Here is a 6,000-nt window from a genome sequence, read left to right as displayed (position 1 = left end):
CATCAATCTCATCCACCCTCACCTCCAACACATTTTGCACCCACCCCCCATCCCTCTCTTCACATGGATCAGTCCAACCACCCCTTCATCCTAATGTCCCTCTCCTCATTAGATCCAGGTCCTGATTTTCCAGATTTCATTTCAGGTTGAAGTTCAAGTTTCTTGTAATCTGACTGTGTGTGTATATATATATATACCTCATTGGTAGCAGGCTATTAGTTATGCATAGACTCTTCTTGGGCTTCCAGCCCGGTCCAGGTGTTGATTTTCGATGACAAACTCTGCCATCTTCATCGGGGTGATACCTCGGCATGTCTAGTCCGTTGGTATTTGTACTCAACTCCTGTCATCTGTCCCTCCTGATTGGGCTACCCAGGGAAATCGGCTGTGGCAGAACATTGCATTCACAATGACCGCAGAATTGACTTCAACGGCACCAAACAACTGGGATGTCAATGGCTTTTGGGACCATATGGTGAAGGAAACCATTGAAGTAAGACCAAAGAATAAGAAATTCAAAAAAAGTTGAAGGTCTCGCTCTAAGTAAGAACTGGAATACAATTGTAAACAAGGTGGGACAGAAGAAACCTGATTGGATGAGGACCGACCGCTCAGGAGGGACAGACAACAGGAGCTGTGTATATATACCACTGGACTAGACATGCCCAGGCATCACCCCTGATGAAGACGGCCAAGTTTGTCATCAAAATGTTGGTTAAAATCGAAATCCTGGCAGCCTGAGGAGAATTTATGCATCACATACGCTGGGGAAACACTAGATCCTTTTTCAGGCTATTTGTTAGTCTCACAGCGTGAGGGAAGAAGCTGTTACCCAGTCTGGCAGCCCTGGTTCTGATGTTTCCGTGCCTCCTTTCTGATGCTAGTAGGCCAAAGAGATGGTGAGATAGGTGGTAGGGATCCTTGGACTCTTTGTGCACAACGTTCCCAGAAAATGTCACAAATAGGGGGAAGGAGATCCCAATGACCCTCTCAGTGCTTTTTACAATCCTCTGTAGGGTCTTGTGGTCTGATGCCTTGCAGCCTCTGTACTACACAATGACGCAGCCAGACAGGACACGCTCAATGGTACTCCCGTAGAAAGTCGTTAGAATGGGGGCAGGGAGCCTTGCATGCCTCAATCTCCTCAGAAAATGTAGGTGCTGCTGTGCCTCCTTGACTCATGAGGAAGTGTTGTGGGTCCAGGTTAAATCGTCTGCTATGTGTACACCAAGGAACTTTGTGGTCTTCAGTCCACGGTGGAGCCACTGACGTACAATGAAGAGTGATCAACCTGTGCTTTCCGGAAGTCCACGATCATCTCTTTTGTCTTGTCCATGTTGAGACTCAGGTTGCTGTTCTCACCCCGTTTGACAAGCCTCTCTACCTTCTCCCTGTATGTCAACTCATCATTATTGCTGATGAGGCCACAATGATGAAAGAGCACTGAGCAGACTTGATGGCTATGACCTCCTGCTCCACTGCGTCTCCACGTAACAGGTTCTCAAACAAAGTGTCCATTAACCTTCCCTGAACAGCCACCTGAGTAGGTTTTGTGCAGCCTATGAACCAGTAAGGCTCTGCTGCCATCTCCTGGTCAGAACACAGAGCAGGTTTGTGATGTGGGTGAAATAGTAATCTGGGCAGTATCCACCCCTTTGTGGACTGTGTTTGCAAAGGAATTCTGTGAAAGGATACAAAGGTTCTCACTGAGGTTCCACCCAGGCAGCTGAGTAACTGAGAACTCTCTGACCTGTGGGCTGTTCCGAGGGGTACACACCAAGTCTTGACCTCAATCAAAATGAATCTCAAAGTAACATATGTATATGTACTTTGACAGTAAAGTTACTTTGACTTTGATGACTCAGTGAATGAAAACAAAGCCATGTATATATTTTGTATGTATTTTTAGGAATACAATTTATTTTTGAAATAATTTTAGAAAAGAGTTCTTCAGTGCCTGGCCGCAAGTCTGAAGCTGCTCTCACTGAGCTGAGTGGAACTCCTGCAGGAGATGGGGTTTGGACCAGAGTCAGGAATGGAGCAGGAATGGGTGGAAACAGGACTGGGGTGAACAGATGGAGGAGGTCCAGGGGTGAAGAGGATCAGAAACTCTAAGGCACAGGGGTTTGGAGATCACACAGTGGAGGAGATTCTCTTCCTTTCTCACATGTTTTAACACATGGACATACACACACACACACATATGCACAAATGCACATGCACACATACACACGCACACATACACACACACAAACACACACAAACACATACACGCGCACACGTGCATACGCGCACACGCACACACGCACACAGACACACAGGCACAAACACATACACACACACACACACAAAGGAGAAAACAAAAGAAGGAGAGAAAATGAAGCGAAGAGAGAAGGAGAAGGTGAAAGAGAAAGGGAGTGGGTGTGGTAGAGATTTCAAGAAAAAATGTATGCATGAGAGAGAAGGGTGGACACAGAAAGCAAAGGGGAAAAAGTGAATCAGTGGTGGAGAGGAAAAAATGTGGGACAGAGAGAGAGAGAGAGAGAGGGGGGGGGGACAGAAAGACAGAACAAAAGAAAAAGGTGAGAGAAAATTAAATGTCAGAGAGGGAGAAATAAATCCCCAAAAAAGGAAGAGAGGATGAGGGAGAGAAACAGAGAAAACAGAAGAGAAAGATGCAGAGCTGAAGAGACAGATTCAGGGTGAGACTGAGACAGATTCAGAGAAGCATCAGAGAGAATGAGTGAGAAAGACAAATAAGGGTTACAGAAAAATCTGTAGATACAGATAGGACAGACAGGTAAATTGGGAGAGCAAAAGGCAGCAGAAATACAGGGACAAAGGATTAACGGGGGGAGAGAGAAGATCTGGGAGTTAAAGACAGTGTGACTGGGTAAGATACAGTGGGAGACAAAATGGGTAAGATGGAAGACAGAGAAAATGGACAAAAATAAGGAAATAAGGATCAAGAAACATGGATGCTAGACATCTGAACCAAGAACAGGAAATGCTGGCTTGTTGGAAACACCCAGCAAATCAGTAGCAACTGTTGAAAGAGAAACAGTTAATGTTTCAGATCAAAGACCCTTTGTCAGCACCAGAAAAGAGAGAAAATGATTTAAGTTTTAAATTGCAGACAGGGTGATGGAGTGATTGATAGGGGAAAAGAAACATCTCTAGTATGATGAAGCCAGTGTTGCCATGGTGATAAGATGCTGATGAAGTTATCTGATTTATAGGTTAATAAGGACAGTTTCAATGACAGAATACAAACTGGAGAGTACAAAGCCTGTGAATTGCATATGTTGAGTTAATGCCCAGCTAGTCAGACAGCGAAAAACTGAGCTAATACTGCAGAACTGACTGGTCCTGATATAAGGATCTTTCCTGGGACTGCACAGCTATGCCTCTATTTTCTTAGAACTTTGTGTGGATTCAGCATGTCACCTAAAACTTTGACAAACTTCAGAGAGTATCCCAACTGGTGTGGAGACACCAATGCCCGTGAACGGAAAAGTCTACAAAAAGTGGTGGATACAGCCCAGTCCATCACAGGAAAAGCCCTCCCTTTACTGACCACATTTACCAGATCGCTGAGCACATCGACAAGGAGCGCTGCCACAAGAAAGCACCATCCACCATCAAGGACCCCCACCATCCAGGCCATGCTCTCTTCTCACTGCTGCCATCAGAGAGGAGGTACCATATCACCAGGTTCAGGAGCAGTTATTATCCTTCCGTCATCAGACTCCTGTACCAGCGTGGATAAGGTAACTTATCGCAACACCGAGCTGATCACTGAGCGCAACTTATGGTCTCACTTTCAGGGACTCCACAACTCATGCTCTTAGTATTATTTATTTACTTATTTATTATTGCTATTTGAGTTTTATACTTGCACAGTTTGGCTTTTGCACATTGGTTGCTCGTCGTCCTTAGATTATGTGTAGCTTTTCATTGATTCTATTGTACTGCAAATGCCCGCAAGAAGATGAATCTCAGGGTGGTATATGGTGACATCTGCAATAGGAGGTACCTAATCACTGAGTATGTTCAAGGCCTTCAGCTGCTGTCGCCCATCCACTTGAAGATTCAATATGTTGTGTCTTCAGAGATGTTCTTCTGCACAGTGCTGTTGTAATGCGTGGTTATTTGAGCCACCTTCCCGTCAGCTTGAACCACTCTGGCCATTCTCCTCCGACCTCTCTTATTAATAAAGTGTTTTTGCCTACAGAACTGCCACTCACTGGATGTTTCTTTGGGGTTTTTTTTTACACCATTCTCTGTAAACTCTAGAGACTGTTGTACATGAAAATCCCAGGAGATCAGCAGTTTCTGAGATACTCAAACCACCCCATCTGGCACCAACAATCATTCCAATGATCAAAGTCACTTAGATCACATTTCTTCCCCATTCTGATGTTTGGTCGGAATAACAACTGAACCTCTTGACCATGTCTGCATGCTCTTATGCATTGAGTTGTAGGGCCATGATAGACTGATTAGATATTTGCATTAATGAGTAGATGTACCTAATAAAGTGGCCACTGAGTGTATGTACTTTGACAATAAATTCATTTTGGACGTTGAAACAGAGAAATGGAGTGGCTGTACGCGACATTCCAAAATGCCATACAGAGTCAGAGCACTATGTTAAGTGAGGAACAGGCACAGAATCAGGTAATGTAATGCGAGGTAGCACATAAAATAAAAGGAGGAGATAAAGAGAGAGAGGGAGAGAGAGAGATCGAAGAGTAATAAGCAGTTTGTAAAATTAATAGTTTATCTGGCTGTCATGTTGAAACATTTTGATAAAATGTTCCTCTGCTTAAAAACAGTGAAAATTGCAGATGTAAATGGTCTTAGCAGTTGTTCACTGTCAATTCTGAGCTGAAAATGTCTCCCAGGGTTGTCATGGAAACTGCTGAGGAAAACAAACCTAACACAGTCTGTCCATTTTCAGACCTTTGAACGTGTCCTGCTGCCAAGGCCAATTTAGTCCCATTTCACTTCAGAGAACCATTCAATGATTCAGCACAGGATTAGGACATAGACTATTAACCGGCTGGGGTATTGACATTATCCTGTATAGCTTGGGAAAGAAGAAATTCTGTTGGCTGCAAGAGAACAAGACCCAGAAAGAGTAGTTGATACAGAAACAAAATTGAAGAGAATTGTTGAGAGATGAGAAGGTGGGTATTGATATTGATTAGTGCAGGAACAGGCCCTTTGATCTCTGATGTCTGTGCCAAGCATGAAGCCGAATGAAACTAATCTCTTTTTTGCCCGCATATTCATGTACGGACCTATCTAAAAACCTTTTAAATGCTCCTATCGTCTTTTCTTCCATTGCCAATGTGTTTCAGGCACCTACCAGCCTCCATATAAAGAAACCTATCCCTACACATCTCCTTTTACCTCAAAGAAGCTGCAGAGGGCTGTAAATCTAGTCAGCTCCGTCTTAGGTACTAGCCTACAAAGTACCCAGGACACCTTCAGGGAGCGGTGTCTCAGAAAGGCAGCGTCCATTATTAAGGACCGCCAGCACCCAGGGCATGCCCTTTTCTCACTGTTACCATCAGGCAGGAGGTACAGAAGCCTGAAGGCACACACTCAGCGATTCAGGAACAGCTTCTTCCCCTCTGCCATCCCATTCCTAAATGGACATTGAACCCTTGAACACTGCTTTACTTTTAAAAAAACAAATGCAGTATTTCTGCTTTTTGCACATTTTTGATCTATGCAAACTACGTATACTGTAATTGATTTGTTTATTTATTTTAATTTAATTTATTATTTTTTTCTATATTATGTATTGCATTGAACTGCTGCCGCTAAGTTAACAAATTTCATGTCACATGCTGGTGATAATAAACCTGATTCCAGTGCTGAAGGTTTTCCCTCTAATGTGGGACAAAATATTCTGACTTTCTACCTTAACCATGCCACTCATAATTTTATAAACTTCCATCAGGTCTCTCTTCAGCCTCCATTGTTGTG

This window comes from Mobula birostris, chromosome 26, assembly GCF_030028105.1.
Source record: "Mobula birostris isolate sMobBir1 chromosome 26, sMobBir1.hap1, whole genome shotgun sequence".
NCBI lineage: Eukaryota > Metazoa > Chordata > Chondrichthyes > Myliobatiformes > Myliobatidae > Mobula > Mobula birostris.
The sequence above is the reverse complement of the archived record's forward strand: the minus strand, read 5'-3'. Positions refer to the sequence as shown.